The 18,472-nt window shown below is 44.2% G+C and overlaps 1 protein-coding gene across 3 annotated transcripts in view; it reads left to right on the top strand.

Moving 5' to 3' along the window:
- LDLRAD4 (low density lipoprotein receptor class A domain containing 4) overlaps window positions 1–18,472 on the top strand; it is a 420,255-nt gene that overhangs the window by 37,698 nt on the left and 364,085 nt on the right. The gene's annotated exons all lie outside the window — the stretch shown is intronic.

The following is an 18,472-nucleotide window of genomic DNA, read 5'->3' as shown; positions in this document are numbered from 1 at the left end:
CACTTCTGTATCCCTTGGGTAAATCCCTACCAGTGCTATTGCTGGGTCATAGGGGAGTTCTATTGATAGTTTTTGAGGAACCTCCATTCTGTTTTCCAGAGCGGTTGCACCAGTTTACATTCCCACCAACAGTGTAGGAGGGTGCCCGTCTCTCCACACCCTCACCAGCATCTATAGTCTCTTGATTTGTTCATTTTAGCCACTCTGACTGGTGTGAGGTGGTATCTCAGTGTGGTTTTGATTTGTGTTTCCCTGATGATGAGTGATGTTGAGCATCGTTTCATGTGCCTGTAGGCCATCTGGATGTCCTCTCTGGAGAAGTGTCTGTTCGTGTCTTCTGCCCATTTCTTCACTTCAGGATTTTTAAAGGCCTCATCAGTACTGGAGACTGAATAGACTTATGACTTAGTAGGCTAGTGGGATCACCCAAGTCCACATGCACAGCCTGTGCTGTACATTAGGAAGGGAATGACGGTGGGGGCTATGGAGGCAGGAGTGCACGTGCAGCCCAGCTTGGGAGAGAGCAAAGTGGAAGTAAGGAAATGGGGGTGACACCGTGGGGATGTCATGGTTCCCAGGGAATTTGGTACATGGGAACTGAAGTCTGAACAGTGTCTGTGTTGTGCACTCCTGAGCCCTGTGAGCCAGCCTTCCATCTCTGATCTCACGGATCTCACAGCACCCTGGGAAGGCCAGCAAGGGCACCAGGCGAAGGACCTGGGCTCATGGAAGCAGGAATTGGCCAGGAGAGAGGTGGTGACACATGGTGGTACCTTGCCCCACTTGCTGGTTCAAATCCCAGCTCTGACCATTCCTAACTGTGATCTAACTGCCTGTGCTGCATTTTCCTGCCTATAAGAGGAGGACGTTGGTAATAGCATTACCCACTTCATAGAGTTCTTACACAGATTTCAAGAGTTAATAATGTAAAGTGCTTAAAACATGCCTGGCCTATCCTGAGTGTTATGATTATAAGTAAGGACACAGGTCCACCTGACTGCATTTGCTCTTTTTCTGTCTGAAGGTCATTATTGAGTGATCGCTGAACTTTAGCTTCTCCAACTCTGGAGTAAGTCCACAAGGTGGATGCAGGATACCCCAGTGAGCAGTCTGTAGGGTGCTATGATGGCATCAGGAAATGGCAAGTGACTGCGTCCCTCCTGTGACAGATCAGACCCCTTTCCAGGCTCACTGCTGTTGCTCGGTTGGATGCCATTTCAAAGAGAAGTCGTGGGAGGGGGACAAACGTGGCTGTCGGTGACCCTGTACAGCCAAGGGCCGTAGGACTTGACAGTCCTGTCAGATGACTGCTCCATGTTAAGTGGCCAAAGGAAGGACAGAACCTGGAGATGTAGACTTTGGATGGCTTCCCAGCTCCCTGGAGTCACATCTTCAGAGTGGGCCTTGTTGCTGTTTTAAAAGGAAATATCCAGAACATGAGACACACCCATATTTAATGATGAATGAATGTAAAAACATTTTATAAAGCCAGAATCATTTTTGAAGCATTTGTCATTGTTCAGTTATACAGCATCCCTTATGAGTATAGCTAATTAAGAACGGACCGTTTTCCCCCCATAAATATCTTGAGCCCAGTAACTTAAGGTAAATAGCATTCTTGGGCAGAGAAGCCTTTGCCATGTGTTTTGTATTAGACAGTGTTCTGGGTTTCCTTTCTGTTCAAAATCAGGATGAGCAGTAAGCAGTGTTTCATACTTTTCACTGCAAATGGCTGTTCTTTGGATTGTGCTAAGTAATTTCTCTATAGCCTCTCCCTTCTTCCAAGACTTTGAACCTGGATTGATTTTTGTTTATAAAGCCTTCCAAGATGCATTACTGAAAAATATAGTTGAAGAATGTATCTGAAGAAAGTACATGGATGCATTTCACAACTGTGCTGTTTTATAAAAGCATTTAAATACAATCTTCTTGAATCTGGAGGACTCCAAGCTGGCTTATAAACAGACTTGAGTGTTTCAGGGTTGAGGCAGACGTTGGCACATTTATCTGTACAATGATATAAAAGGTCTCTTTCACCTGATTTAAAGCTGGTTACTCAGGCCACAAACCTGGACCTGTTCTGGCTCCCCACCTTCCTCTCTGCACATCCAACCTCTGTATCACCAGGTCCTGTGATTTTGCTTCTGAGTATTTTTTCACACGGCTTTCCCCCTTCCTACATGTAGTATTGCCTTAGATTCTTTGTGCTTCCTGCGTAGGCTTCTGCAGCAGCCGCTGGACAGATTGCTCCATCTTTGACTTCTGGTTTTCTCTCCCCTCCTCCTGTGTTCTTCCCTGCACTTTAGAACAGGGTCTCAGATGAGGGCTTCTTAAAATGCAGTTTTTGATTGGTAGGAGTGGAGCCTGAGACTTTGCATCTCTCACATGTTCCCAGGGGATGCAGATGCTCCTGGTCTGGGAACCCCTCCGAGAATCACCACTGTAGTTAACCTGGTCCACACAACTGACGTGTCACTGCCTTGCTTCCAAAGGCAAAGTGGCCACTGGCTCACAGTGGCCTGATGTGGTCTCTGACCCCAGGCCCCTCTCCCACGGCTGCCTGTTTCATCCCATTTCTCTGGTTAGACACCTTGTAGACCTCCTTCCTAGCTCCTTTGCCTGGAATGCCACCTCCTCTGTTGTGCAGCATGGATGTCAGTGGGAAAGGTGAACACTTGTTTGGGTTCCTTTTAACTTTTTAAGACACAGAATAGGACTGAATTGTTCCATGGCACTCAGAAGCAAGGCATACCACATCTCTATTTTTCTAGAGCAATTAGAACTCATTTGAGCCCTGCCTCCCCAAGAAAGGTGAGATGGCTTCTATCAGTCATCTGGTGGTGGGGTACGCACCCCAGGACTTGTCATTCACCACCCCCCAGCCCACTCTGGTGGTGGTGGGTCCTGTTTGCTTGGCATTCAGGAACACTGAGCCATCCCAGGTAGGAGGTGCCCTGCGCTAGGCCTGGCAGGCCTGCTCCTCCTGTGTCCATCCCGTCCACCTCTGCTCCCTCAGCCTCCTCTCCTACACTCATCAGCTTAATTTGGGTTTAGACCTGGTTTTCAAATGTTGGACTGTTTGAGAATTTGAGGGTGGGGAGCTCGTTAAAAATACAGATTCCCACGACTCTGCCCCAAGAGATTATGGACTCAGAAAGAGAGGTGGTGCCCAGAAGTGTGTGTTATAATAAGAATGTCAGGCACTTTTTCAGTTCTGAGTAGCACTTGCCCTGGTCCCTCCTGCCTTCCCCCGTTAGATCCAGAAACACAAAAGGCCGTTTTACTACAAATTGCTGGTTCATTTGGCCACCCAGCTTGAGACTCCGGGCTGGACTCTGGACTCCTTGAGGTCAGGGCACATGCTGTACTCTTCCTGCACGAAGCCCGTTGCTCGTACCCCAGATTGAGGTAGACAGGCGTGGTCCTGGAGACAAGTATTCACCATAGACGGAGGGAGGCACCAACCTCGGGTTTGCTTTTTGCTTTATTTTTTTCCTAGTATGATGCTCCCATGTCCAGAGGTGGGGAGGATTCTGAGGGTGTCCGGTGCCTGTCTTCTCCAGTTCTGGGCATGGCTGAGAATGCGTTGCTTTTCAACTGGCAAAATGATCATCTCGGATCAAAGGAAAGCTGCTGAAGTGGCGTTCGTATTGAGATGACAGCGGTGATCGCTTTCACGCAGAAGGAAGGGAGCTGCTTTAAAGGGAGCCCAGCTCTGAAGTCCTGGCGGCCTCGGCTCACGTCCCTGGAGCCCTGTCCCCACCCCACCCCTCAAAGTTGCCTTCAGGGTGTTAGCTACAGTTTTCATCACAACCTCAAAGGGTGGTGAGTCACTGACTTGGTGTAGAATTGAAATGAACAACAGAGTTCTGAGTAAGAGCAGTTCTAAAAGTTGCAATTTTTATGTTCCAGTGAGAATGAAAATCGGTGTAACTGAACGATAGATCTGCGTTCGCATGGAATCTCTTCCCATAATAATACCATTGTCTGAGTTCTGCACTAGCTCCTGGTTAGATTCAACAGGGGGTCTTTAGCAAGGCCTGGGCCGGGGGGAGGCTGGTGAACATATCGTCAGATGGCAATTCTGAATTATGAAGAAGACATCTGAAGTCACTGTGTACCAGTCTGCAGTTATACCTGTATTTGCAAAATATATTCTTACTTGGAAGGCCCAAATAGTTAACTGAATTAGAAACATTTGCCGCATTCACGTGATAGTGTAGAGTCATGCACTTTTATTTATTTTTATTTTAATTTTTGTTTAATGTTTGTTTATTTTTGAGAGAGAGAGAGAGAGAGAGAGAGAGACAGAGATAGAGTGTGAGCGGGTTAGGGGCAGAGAGGGAGAGGGAGACACAGAATCTGAAACAGGCTGTAGGGTCTGAACTGTCAGCACAGAGCCCGATGTTCGAACTCACAAACCTTGAGATCATGAGCCGAGGTGAAGCTAGAGGCTCAACTGACTGAACACCCAGGGCACCCCTAGAATCATGCACTTTTAAATTATCAGAGAAATGTTTGGTGCTTTTGAAGACTCGTACTTGAACTGAATAAGTGTGTGCACATGTGCGTGTATGTGTGTGCGTGTGCGTATTTTGTTTTTGGCGTGTGTACACAGGCCTGCAACATTAAGTTACACAAGAGTGGTCTATCTTACTTATTTTGAAATCAGCAGTAGCATTTCCACCTGTCACATGTCCTAGTGGGATCTGAGAAGAATGAGGACAGTTTTATCAGGATTGTCAAGTTTTGCAGGCGACTAGCCTCTGCATGCTCACAGGGACCACAGGCTTGAGACGAGCTGTTTTCACTCAGATCTAGCTCCTGCACCACACAGCTGAATTAGCCTCGCTTCAGATGCATCGCGTAGCTCGACCTCTTGTTCATCCTCAGTGTTTGCTTCCTTGGGAGACTGAAGCGGAGGTGGTGGAGTCTCCCTCAGACTGGAGGAGGCCAGGGGTGGGGCCACTCACTGGTAAGCCCTGCCCAGCCTTGTCTGGCGGCGTCCCCGGGGCCTGTGGTAACAGGGAGCAGGTTGCCTTGCCAGGGGGACTAATGCACACTGTGAGTCCTTAACGGTCCTTCCTGAGCTTTGATTTAAGTAGTGCGCAGAGCAGTGCACTCTGCATCAAACTTTAATTCTTATACTTTTCAAGAGGTGCATGCAGAGAGATTGTTCTAAAGCTAAGACCACAGTGTTGTACTGATTTCTTTTGTTTTCATGTTACCTGGTAGAATATTTTGTTATCTCTGTTGATGGGTTACAGACAGTGCTGACTCTGCTGTTTCTGAGTCCTTTCTTTTTCCGGTGCCTCCGTTTCCTCCCTCACTCTCCTCTCCCATTTGGACCTTTTAGTCTCGCTTTCTCTTCTTGACCCTGACCCTTCACCTTTCCCCTCTACCTCTTGTCTGGCACACTGTTGTAATTGGGAAGTTGGCCAATTGCATTGTGTGTTAAGTTCTTGTGGTTGTAATTGTTTTCCTTTTCACAAAAATTCCAGTTTTGGATTTCCCAGCTGTTTGGATTCTGGTTAAGTAGGACTTATTTCATCTGAGGATCTGAAAACATGGTGCCAATTGGTCTTTACACGCGTATCTGAGTTTGCTGTTGAAGACGCCAAGGAAGGGAGAGAGATTTTCATAAGTCAGCAGATGCGAAATGGTATGCTTCAAAATCGCTGTTCTGTCTAGTACTTAGCAGCTGGAGCTATGCATGCACTGCCTCCTGCCCTTGGCTTGATTTTCTCCTGTAATATAATGTTGCTACACCAAAGTTACTTCATGCTTTTTCCTTTTAAGTGTCCCTTTGTCTTACCTATGTCACTAATTTTAGGTTATACTGCTCTCATAAAGGCGGAAATAGTGCACAGAGTAAAACTCTAACGTTTTTAGAAGCTATACAACATTACATTATAAACATGTAAAAATTCTTAACAAAGTCAGTGGTTTGGAAGGATTTCCATGAGAACTCGTTCGGCTCAAAGGTAGCAAATTCCTTAAAGTAACTAAACTTTGGCTTATAACAAGGTCATTGTTTGGCAATGTCCAAGTTTGAAAAACTTTCCAGAGCTAAGAGGAGGAAACGGTTCTGAGACAATGTAGCGATTTAAAAAAATAAAGAAAATAAATTAACATTTGCATTATTTGCCAACTACTGCTTTCTTTTCTTCCAACTTTTTACCTCAATTCTGAATAAATTGGACCATGTGAAGAATTAGATTGACTTTACTTTTTTTTTTTATTTTTATTGAAATTGGTTTTGCAGAAGTGGAAATTTGGCAGCAAGTATGGAAAGTAGCAAATCAGTTTACAGTGTTCTGTGCTTCTTAGTTTAATGAAACCCACAAGAATGAGGAAAGGCTGCATGCCTTCAAATGAGAGAGACTCTAGGTAAAAAGTATAGATTTTGCCTTCTATGGAATTTTATTTTTACCCTTATTAATTCAGTAACATGTAGAACAACATGTCCAGACTTTAGTTGGTTAATAGTGACCTCCAAATGGGTGGAATTTCAATTCCCTATAGTTATTTTTTGATGATTTGATGGAGAAAAGTGTGGGTAATATTTTCTAAGAATGGTGTAAAATGAAGAGGACTATGGTAATTTAAAAACAACAGCAGGGGTGCCTTGCTGGTTTAGTCGGTAGAGTGTGTGATTCTTTTTTTTTTTTTAATTTTTTAATGTTTTATTTATTTTTGATAGAGACAGAGCATGAGAGGGGGAGGCGGAGGGGGAGAGAGAGAGAGAGAGAGGGAGGGAGGGAGGGAGGGAGGGAGGGAGAGAATCTGAAGCAGGCTCCAGGCTCCGAGCTGTCAGCACAGAGCCCAACACAGGGCTCAAACCCACGAACGTGAGATCATGACCTGAGCCGAAGTCAGAGAGGCCCAACCAACTGAGCCACCCAGATGCCCTGAGCATGTGACTCTTGATCTTGGGGTTGTCAGTTTGAGCCCCACATTAGGTGTAGAGATTACTTAAAAGTAAAATCTTAAAAAACTAAAAACAATAATGCTGATCTAATGGAATATAAGCAATTGGCTGATGTTCTGAACTTGACTTCTAATGATGTAGTAGAAGCATGTATCTAATGTTAATAAAAATGACTAATTAACTTGGGAATATTTGGAGCATCTGTGTTCCTTTCAAATAAAATACGGTAGGTGGACATTTTTTTGAGTTATGGTTTTCATCATCAATATATGTTTTCCAGCCAGCTGGAGCCCTAGCAGACCTGTCAGACATAGCATGGATAGCTTTCAGGGTATAAAAGTTGGTAGTTAGTGGGTTACTTCCAAATAGATGTTCTCTTTGCATCTGTCAATGGTCATAGGTTTCTTTAGGGGGCCTGGCCCTGCTTGCCAAGTCAGTTTCCTCTGTGTGTTTCTTTAACTCCCTCACTTCATTCTTCCCAGGTGGCCCTTTCTATTACCACCATTGATGGGTTGCCATCACCCGGAGCCCACATTAAAATGCTTGTGGATGTCACCTAAGCATCCACCTTCACGGCAGGTGCTGTCTGCTGAGGGGTTTGTTGTGTATGTGATGTATTTTTTAAAGTGTTTATTTATTTTTAATGTTTATTCATATTTGAGACAGAGAGAGCACAAGTGGGAGAGGGACAGAAAAAGAGAGAGATACAGAATCTGAGGCAGGCTCCAGGCTTTGAGCTGTCCGCTCAGAGCCCGACATGGGGCTTGAGATCATGATCTGAGCTGAAGTCAGATGCTTAACCAACTGAGCCGCCCAGGCATTTCTGATGTATTTGTTTTTAATGTTCATTTATTTTTTCAGAGAGAGAGAGAGAGAGAGAGAGAGAGAGAGAACGAGAACAAGAACAGGGGAGGGGCAGAGAGAGAGGGAGAGAGAACTCCAAACAGACTGTGCACTCCAAGTACAGAGCCTAATGTGACCTCCATCTCAGGTCAGGTAATGACCTGAACCAAATTCACAAGTCAGATGCTTAACTGACTGAGCCACTCAAGCGCCCCATGCTATGTATTTGAACATATATTATTGGTGGGGGGGGGGCGGCGAAGGAGAGCTACCTAGCTGTGAAAGTAACCCAGTGTTATGTTACTGGACCACTGGATTGGCATCCCCTGGGAGCCTGTCAGAAATGAGGAATCTTGGGGCTTGCTGCCGACCTTCTGAGTCTGAATCTGCCTTACAGTGGAATACAAAGTAGTGCTTATATTGGAACTATTTTATTTATTAAAATTTTACTTTTAACCTTTATTCATTTTTGAGAGAGAGAGAGAGAGAGAGAGAGAGAGAGAGAGAGAGACAGAGCATTAGTGGGGGAGGGGAAGAGAGAGAGGGAGACACAGAATCTGAAGAAGGCTCTAGGCTCTGCTTCGTCAGCACAGACCCCCATGTGGGGCTTGAACTCACTGACTGCGAGATCATGACCTGAGCTGAAGCCACCAGGTGCCCCTGTACTGGTCCTTTTTTAACGACCAGTTACAAGTTTATCAAAGCACTAGAAGCCAAAGGCAGAGATCCCTTAGCAATAGAATGTGTTTTTATTAAGTTATTTCAGAATACTGGAGACTTTGACAAGTTCATGCACAGATAGTGAAGATGGGTTTTCTATTTGCCTCCAGCAGAGAATGGTTAGCTCCTTTCTGCTTTCTGGAAAGTCATGAGCCTTGCAGAGCTGTGCTATAAGGATCATCTTTAGGACACTTTAAAGTTTTACTAGCAGACTGGCTAGAGTTTGCTTTTCTCTGCAGGTTATGAGGGTAGGTGGACAAAGTAGGGGACAGGTGATGTGACAAATGTGAGGTTATTAATTAATCATTATTAATCAGCTAAGTGCCTTAATTACTTAAGTGTCTAGACTAGGTTTTTAGCACTGCAGGTCACAACTCATTGGCAGGTCATAAAATCATTTCAGTTGGTCACCCCAGCATTCAAAAAGTGATGTGTAATAGAAGAGAAGATAGAATGTCATTCACATAACAAGGCTAAGTAATGTTTTTAGAAACTTAAAAAAAGTGATACTTGTGTTATACATTTGTATATAAAGGCATTTAATATCACAACTCAGTATATGTATATATATGTATGCATTTTTTATATATGTATGTGTATAGATGTATGTGTATACACACACACAAATAAATATATTGTGTTAAAAGTGTTTGAAAGCACAAAATGACTAGTATCATGGGTGGGTTACAGAGGAAGTGTTAAGAAGATATAATCTATGTAGTTTTATAGAGGAGAAAGACCAAACATAGAGGTTTATCATTGACTAAACATTTTGGTTTACCAAAATGACAAGTAAATATCTAGTTATCAATGGAGAGTAAAGATTCTGCCATTTAGAAATGTTAGGAAATATAGGGTGTTATGCTTTTTAAACCATTGTAGATGTAGAGCTATCATACTATCATCAATAGATTTAAATATTTGAAATCTAATGAGGTATAGTCAAGACTAAAATGATTTTGGACTTCATTTGATTTTAGCTGCTGATTTACACAACTTTGGGATCTTCTGTATTTTTGGTGTTCTCATGGTAAACTCTTGGGATGTATATGTATGTAAAGGATGGAGAGGCGTCCTTTGAGCCCACTGAGTGCTTATTTCCAGGCTCCAGGCATGTACTCTTGGCTACTTAGTGTACTGAAGAACACCTTAGCTACCCCTGAAGGTTGAGGAGTGTAGTTTCTGCCTCTTCTCAACCTTCCTCCTGTTCCTATGTCTTTAGCATCTGGCACAGGGCTTGGCATGTTTAACATCTGGTAAGTCCTTGTTGAATGAATGCATGACACTTTCAGTAGCTGTTCATTTTTCTTGAGTAAATGTCAAGTCCTTACAATTGCCTAAAAACTCTTGTGACCCCCATTGCCTCTCTGACCTCATCTCCTATTACTTTTGCCCTCATTCACTCCATCCGGCCACCCTGCTTTTTTTTTGTTCCTGGACCCCTTTCTGAAATGCTCTTTCTCAAACATCCAGCCCCTTTACCCCTTTCCAGCCTTGGCTCAGCTACTGTCTTCTCAGGGAGCATCTCTGGCACTGTTTCTCCTGGCTGTACTGGCTGTCCTCCGTTCTGCTCTGCCCTTGCCTTTCTACGTAGCCCTTACCATTTCTGAGCAAACTACTTAATTAACCTGTTGAATAGGTTTACCATTCAACTCTCCACCCTTGTTCTGCTCACTGATATGCCCAAGTGCCTGGAATCGTGTCTGGCACTTGGTGGGTGCTCATACCACCTGCTAGCGCATTGCATGATTGAATGAGTTTGAGTGTGGAGCTTGACATATTTGGGTTTCTTCTTTCCACCGCACATGACATGGTGACTTCTCTGGTCTCCTCCTGGAATTTAGCTTTGCTCCCTCATAGTGCTAGGGCTTTAGTACATGAAAGAGCTGTTTATAGAGAATTAGGTCTATATTTAATGTTAAATATTAATAGGGGCACCTAGGTGGCTCAGTCGGTTGAGTGTCTGACTTCGGCTCAGCTCATGATCTCATGGTTTGTGGGTTCAAGCCCTGTACTGACAGCTCAGAGCCTGGAGCCTGCTTCGGATTCTATGTCTCCCTCTCTTTGTGACCCTCCCCTGCTCACGCTGTCTCTCTCAAAAATAAATGAAACATTAAAAAATATATTAATAGAGGTCAATAAAATATTGAGAACAATTTTTGTCTTTGGTATATGAAAACCAGTCTTGACATTTTATTATAACAGCACAGACTTATTTATGTTTGTCCTGTTTTCCATACTAAATTTTTGAATTTCAGACAACAGTTTGGGTCCTTTTTATTTTTTGTTGGAGTGTGGTAGAAAAGTTGGGACATAATGTGTCTCCAAAAATATTGCTGCCTCACCAGCCTGGGACTGAGTCTGTTGTGGCTCCTGAGAAGTCCTGGCTGTGCCCTCCCACTGTGCCAGTCTTTGGGGGTCAGGACTGTCATCTGCCAATGTGGTTCCACAGTATTCACATTTGTTTCTGCCTGTGGAGTGGTCACAGGAAGTGACCAAAAGGGTCTGAAAGAAGTGTGCTTATTGGTAAATGACTTGTTGCTGTATCCAAACAGAATCATAAAGTCTGAGTTTGAAGATAATATTACAACAAAAATACACCCTAGTTTTCAAAGGAATTCCCAAGAACTAAGCATATTCATGTTTTGATACCTCAATTGTGCTTTATTTCTTATTATAACCATTTACTTTGATTTCTCTGGATCTGCTAGTAGGATGAAATAAGGCTCAATTCCTAGCTTTGCCTCTTGATAGTGGTATGACCCTGGAAAATCACCTAATTCCTTAGAGTCTGGTTGTTTCATCTGTCAATTGGGCTACTAATAATATCCATACAAGGTTGCTGTGAGACTTAGATGAGATAACATATATAATGGGCCACACGGTGGGAGGTACTGAGCAAAGGTTAAATGAATGTTAGCTTTATTGTTATTGTTACTATTACTACCTAGAAATGAATGACCAAGATGCCTGAGTATCTTTATCTGTTTAGTTTTTTCTTCTTATAGCCAATTAAGTATCCGAACAGGCAGTCAAAAAGGGCAGAAGAACAGGGCTCTTAGGCCAGAACTCAGAATCCTGGGTATGCAGAGCTGTTTCTTGAAGCAGGCCTGCCTTGCTGTCAGGCATGTCAACATGTCAGGCATGTTGAAGCCCCAGGGCCCAATGCTGTGTGGTAGGATATGCGGGTCATTTGGACATTTATCTTTATAATGTCAGTGGCAGCTGTTCTTTCTTGTGAGGTAGGCTCTGTGATAAGCAGATGCCAGTGGCGTGGTGGGGGAAGCAAGAGGCCCAGGTCTTTGCCCCCCCAGACTTGACCAACCTGTGTGACTTGGTCAACACTCTTTACCTCCTGTGCGTCTTGGTTCCTTTCTCACTTGCACAAAGGGATAGGGCTTGAACTCATCAAGTGTGAGATCTTGTAAGATGTGAAAGATGAGAGTTTGCTTCAAGTCTTCCTTTGAGGCTGCTATTCTGGGGAATGCCAGGTATGAGATACAGGTATGGTTGGGGGTTGGGAGAGGGTACAAAGAAGGAAGTAGATTGTATTAAACACTCAGAGCATGTGAGACTTGTTTTTTATTTTTTAAATTTTTAAAAAATGTTTTTTATTTATTTTTAAGAGACAGAGAGAGATAGCGTGAGCAGGGTAGGGTCAGAGAGAGAGGGAGACACAGAATTCAAAGCAGGCTCCAGGCTCTGAGCTGTCAGTACAGAGCCCCACGTGGGGCTCGAACCCACAAACTGTGAGATCATGACCTGAGCTGAAGCGGATGCTCCACCGACTGAGCCACCCAGGTGCCCAGAGACTTGTTTTTAAGAGTTGTTATTGTCATGGAGGAATCCTGAGTAAACATGAGGAAGGGTGTGTGCAGACAGCCCAGGAACACTGAAAACTGAGTGAGAAGGACTGTGGAGGGTGAGCTAAACCAGGGAGACTTTTGGGTAGAGGTACTTCTGTTACGAGTCATATGTATTAGCATCCAGTTTTCTCTGATCAGAAGCAATGCTGCTCTATCATTTGACTAGATTAATATTTATGACCAATTACTAAGGCCCCTACAGTCTCTCTAACACTGTGCAGTGACCTGCAAGGTAGACAACCTCATCTTCATTTGTTAGCTGTTGTGTGTCGGAGATGACGTGATTGGCCCTGGGTCATGCAAGCAGTAAGTGGCGGATCTGGGTTTGAACTCAGGGCAGCTGTGCCTGTGGCTCTTGCACTCTGCCAGTCCATGAGCTCATGGAGTTTCTGCAACAGTGACTCAAGTGTTTGATTCCTGTTTTGGCTTGTCACAGGTATGGTGACATCTCCATTTGGATGTGTGCTAGTAAGCTTTAAATGGTGTGCTGCGACCCTGAGAGCTTCCAGGATGCTTGAGAAACGAGACAGCACTTCACTGCTTAAGAAGCAAAGGAGGAGGAGCTTGATGTCTCCCAACCATTGTCAAGTTTTTCATTACTTTAAAGTATTTTGTGATCTTTTGTGGAGGTGTCGGCCTTCGTCTTTTTCCCCTTGATTGGGAAGCACTTAGGAAACTTCATTGCTGGATTTGAATGTCACTTAAAAGATATCATCCGCTTTGTTGTTGTTTCTTTAAGGGGCTCATGCTAGCATTGTTAAAAACTTTTTTTCACCATTTGTGCTCTGGAACATTTAGTTCTGCCTTTATGGATCCTGAACAATCCCATCTTTAGATTTTCCGAGCGTATACGCATGCGTGCCTACTAGTGTGTGCGTCCCCTCACCAGGTAGGAGCCTGGGACGCCATGTTGGCTTTGATGCAGTCTTGCTGTGTAGGGCTGCCTGAGGGTGGCTTTGTCCTAGTTTCCTTGTAGATCATTCAGGCCTTTATAAGGCTAAGCAGAGGGAGCTTCAGAGCTTTGCTGCCTGAAGAGCTCAAGCCAAAACAGCAGGGAAGATAGGAAAACCTGCCTGTTTAGCCATAGGCAGGTGGACTGTTTTTGCTTTGATTGAAAGATTTTCCTTGGTTGAAGGGCGAGGCGGGGCAGGAAGAGCCTGTGAAGGTCCATTGGCTGTTCCGCTGCTCCCTAAGTGCAACCCTGGAAGCTGTCCCGTCCTTCATTGGCTGGGAGGAGGCGTGGGTGTGGGAGCCAGCCTGCACTGCCCTACTCCAGTAGACGCCCCCCCAAGGGCCTTTGGGGGTCAGGACTTGGAGGAGGCCAGCAACTTCAAGCTATACTCCAGGAAAGGTCCCTGTGTAAGCTCGTCTGTGCTCCAAAAGAGATGTCTTTTGAGTGTGGCTAACACTGTACTTTATTTCTTCCTGGCAAGCAAAATGGGACTGGTCTTTGTTGCATCTGCTTTGAAGAGGTCCTTCGTTTCTATTTTGGGAACAGAAATCTCTGTTAGAAGTAAGCCAGACAGCCAACAGAGGACGGCTGAATTTGGGATCCCTCTCCTTAGTCTGGGTCCCGGCTGGCTTCGTTGTCTGCTGGGAGTTGCCCAAAGCCACCCTCTTCAAGTGCATTCCTTGATTTTGAAAGGCACGGATGAAATGGTTGGTGATACTTTGTCAAGATGCAACTTGTCAAACTCTTAGACCTGGCCCTGAGGCTGGAGCCCGTATTCATTTGCTTTGCATCTCACCCAGGGCTCTGCCGGGAGGCTGCAGCAAGTGCTCCCTGCCAGCCTGACCCTTCCCCAGGGCAGAGCCAGCTAGTGAGAGAGCACAACCTTGTGCTTGGTATGGGCTGCAAAAACATACCTCTGGCCCACTGCTTCTTGGCATCAATTTACTCTGAAATAATTCAGCCCCCCAGAGAAAGACACCAAAACCACACTGTACAACATTTATGGATTGAATAAATGCACACATGCTGTTTATGCCCTCAAGACATACCTAATAAAAAAATTTTTACGCTTCTGTGGTAGAAGTGTAGGTCCATCCTTAACGAATTCCTCAGCATTTCTGAAAAATGATGCAGAGCAAGCATAGTTTTGGGAAGGAGATCTCTGTGTTCTATTTTCCTTGATCTGTTTTCTGTAACACCAAAGTACATTATTACTACTTGGTGTTCTTTCCTCTCCCAACTTATAATTTACACAAAATGGCGCTCTTGTCTCCAGGCATCACTGTGTTTTAAATGGCTCCAGTTCCCAGCTGGAACTGGTCATGTTTTAGAGAAAGAAAGCATTCAACTAGATTACTCTCTTAACTTTTGTCTGCAACAAATGTCTTCCTTTATCTTAAAGGGAGTAAGAGTGCTGTGAAGGTTAAGAAGAAATGTGCCTCTCTTCCCTTACAATTTTTCAGTCTACTGCCACTCCTGTGGCAGTGCCTTGGGGCAAAGGAGGTGACCTCCTTGCTTCGTGTTACTTTCCAGCAATATCTGCAACTCTGCCCCTTCTTGCCTCTCAGTAGCTCGTGGTTCCTAAACTATGCCCACTGAACCTACAGCACTGGGTAAACTGCTGGAAACGTGTCCGGAACACGGCATTCAGAAGATGGTTTGAGGCTAGTGAGATCATCCTCACCACAGGACCGTACTTTATTACTTTGGAAAGCCATGTGTGGACTCCTCAAATACTTTGAGCAGCAGGGTATGGTACATGTGTGAAGAACTCTGCCAGCATCTTCTCTGAGGGCCTATGCTCATTAATTCTTTTCTAGGGCCTCTCTCTTGGGTGAACCATTCTTCTGACGGCTTCATTTCTTCTGTTTGGGCATAATATTAACACCCACTCTTCTTTCTTTGAAGCACTTGGAGTTCGTGTTGAGCTGTGTTTGTGAAATTATGGAAAAGGCATGCATGTCTTAGAACTGAAGGTGGAGGGACCTGGGTGGGGACTATAAAAACTGAGTGTGTTTCTTTCTTTGCATGGGGGGGGGGTCAGCTCAGTGACCCCTTCATTTCCCTGTTGTGGGTCATTTGTTATTTTCACAAATAAGAGTTGGTCCCAAGAGAGTAAAATCATGCTGAGAAGAAGAGGCGAATTTATTGAAATTTTCTGCCTGCTATGTCATGGAACTGGTGTTTTTCAGTTTTCTTGGCTTGAGTGAGAGAAGTCGGCTGCCTGAGAGGCTCAGCACCAGGGAGTAAACCTTAGAGATAACGTTAAGGTTTACTGGGTGATTTATGAGGGAGTGAGAATATATAATACAGTCATGCACATAGATTTCAGGAGAGTATGCTGGTTTCTGTAGTGAACAAGTAATTTTACTGATTTGAATGTTTTAAAATCTCTCTTTCAAAATTTAAAACAAAGCTTTAGTCACAATCTCTTCAGGATAGCAGAAACTGAATATACTTATATATTCAACTTTTATTTTAAGCAGGGCTTAAGGGGTACTTGGGTGGCTCAGTTAAATGTCCAACTCTTGGTTTCAGCTTAGGTCATGATCTCACAGTTCGTGAGTTCCAGCCCTGTATCAGCTCTGCTCCTGCACTGACAGAGTAGAGCCTGGTTGGGACTCTCTGTCTCCCTCTCTGTGCCCCTCTCCTGCTCACGTACTTGCTCTCAAAAGCAAAACCAAAAACAAAACACTAAAAAAATAAATTGAGTTTAAGTAAAATCTTTCTTAAAAGAATTAAAAAGCATCAGTTTAAAAATAAAAAAAAATCTTGGGATGTCTGGGTGGCTTAGTTGGTTAAGCGTCTGACTTTGGCTCAGGTCATGATCTCAAGGTTTACCGGTATGAGCCCTGCATCAGGTTCTGTGCTGACAGCTCAGAGCCTGGAGCCTGCTTCAGATTCTGTATCTTCCTCTCTCTCTCTCTCTCTCTCTCTCTCTCTCTCTCTCTCTCTGCCCCTCCTTCACTCACGCTCTATCTCTCAAAAATAATTAAAAAAATTAAAAAATAAAATCTTAAAGCCCTTTTGATATAGGTTGTCAGGAGATTGGATTAGCATTTTGTTTCAGAATTAGAGTTGGGTTATTTGACCTATAAAGGTTTTTCCATTTTGTTTGGGAATGAATGATTGATATGAATGGAAAACTAAGAATGAGTCACAAATTCTTACTTTGGAAAATTTCTTAGAGGTTTATTGTCATGGTTGTTGTTTTTAACCTTTAGCTGTTAGATAACTAAATGCCAAAAAAGTAGCAAGGATATTTGGCAAAAGTAGCGACTACTGAAAAACTTTTGTAAGTACTGACTCAGGTTCACAGGTACAGTGAATTAGCTGGTACTGGAGAAATTGTGGATTCATCATTTGGGGATGGAGCATGAGGCTGTGTCTTTTACATATTTTGAAATTAATTTAGGGGCACCTGGGTGGCTCAGTTGGTTAAGCGCCTGACTTTGGCTCAGGTCATGATCTTGTGGTTTGTGGGTTTAAGCCCCGTGTTGGGCTCTGTGCTGACAGCTCAGAGCCTGGAGCCTGCTTCAGATTCTGTCTCCCTCTCTCTCTGCCCCTCCCTGCCCCATGCGTGCTCTCTCTCTTTCTCAAAAATAAATAAAAACATAAAAAATTAATTTAGAGGCTCTGAGCTCTGCTTTGAAGGATTGCATAAATTCCATTTGGCTTCATTGCAGTAAACTAGAGATTGACAAATCATAACTCTTTTAATTTGGCATATTAAAAAAATGTTAAGGGCCTCCCATGTGCCACATACTCTGTAGAGTCTGATGCCAGGATCATGGTGATGTGGCTCTTACCCACTAAGAGCTCATTGTCAAGTAGGAGAAATGAATTTTCACTTGTCGCTGGATGAGGCAGGTAGGAAGGGTTGTTCTATTGTGCCGGTCATGGATGCATGTAATATATATGTATTTATTTTATACGTCCCTATACTTAATTACTAAGTTAAATTCATTTTCTATTGCATAACAAATTGCCATAAACTTAATAGTTTAAGCCAGCACCTATAAATTATCTCATCGTTTCCATGGGTCGGGAGTTTGGGCACGGCTTACCTGGTTCTTTGCGCTGGATCTGAGAAGTCTGCAATCAAGGTGTGGGCCTTGAGGTGTGAGTGGGAAGAATCCACTTCTAAGATCATTTAAATTGTTGGCAGAATTCATTTCCTTGTAGCTATCAGACTAATGTTCCTCTTACCTTGCTGGCTGTTGCGGAGGTCTCTCAGCTCTGGGAGGCCTCTGCAGTTCCTTGCCATGAGGCCTCTTCACGGGCCCTGTCACGAAATAGCAGCTTCTTCAGAGCTAGAAACGGAGCCTGTCACTCTCTAGTCTGCTGAGATGGAGTCTTACATAGCATTGCCTGATCAAGGGAATGACATATCATTATTGGTTCTGCCTGGACTCAAGAGTAATTTTGCCCACCAAGGTATATTTCTGGTTATTCCACCGACTTCTTTTCCCAGGAAACTGAAGATAACAGTCCCAGTTGAGGAATAAAAACTATTTGGGAAACCAGAAGTGGATTGTTCTCTTCTCTTAGCAGTTAAAAACAGGAGGAGAAAGAATGTCTGTGGGTTCACAGTATTGATAGTAAGGACTTCCATAAAAACAGTGATGCGTTTGGCTCATGTGTTCAGGGTGGACCTCCATAGGAATCTCTCAGGATTCTCTGGCTAGACATAATCATTTTTTATCCGGATGTCTTAGCATTGGCTGATCACTCAGAAGTGACATATGGCAGGAACACACCTTGAGGGACAAGTCTCCTGGAGGGTACACTATAGCACACAAACTAGACAGATGGTAGCTTATTCAACCTTGGACAGGAGTGTAATCCTACACATTGGCAGGCTGGGTGGCGAGAGATGCTTGTGGTATCTGAGGCAGAATTGACTGAGTTTACCCGAAACTGCTTTGTAAGGCACAAGGCAGTCACCTGACATGACCTGGAATGTGTGATGCACACGGAGTGTACTCGTCGAGTTGGGATGAGGATGATCGTGGTGGATTGTGTGAACTGGAACCGGACAAAGTCTGGAGCTCCAGACCAGAGGATGTTCTAGCAGCGGGGTGAAGGGCGGGCGGAAAGAGTCTTTCGGACAGAACCATGGATGTTCACCCTAGGGTCTTCACTAGGTAGGGGTCAGTG

Source organism: Suricata suricatta, chromosome 14 (genome assembly GCF_006229205.1).
Source record: "Suricata suricatta isolate VVHF042 chromosome 14, meerkat_22Aug2017_6uvM2_HiC, whole genome shotgun sequence".
NCBI classification, from domain to species: Eukaryota; Metazoa; Chordata; class Mammalia; order Carnivora; family Herpestidae; genus Suricata; species Suricata suricatta.
Note: the sequence above shows the minus strand (reverse complement) of the source record. Positions and strands in the feature narration are given on the sequence as shown.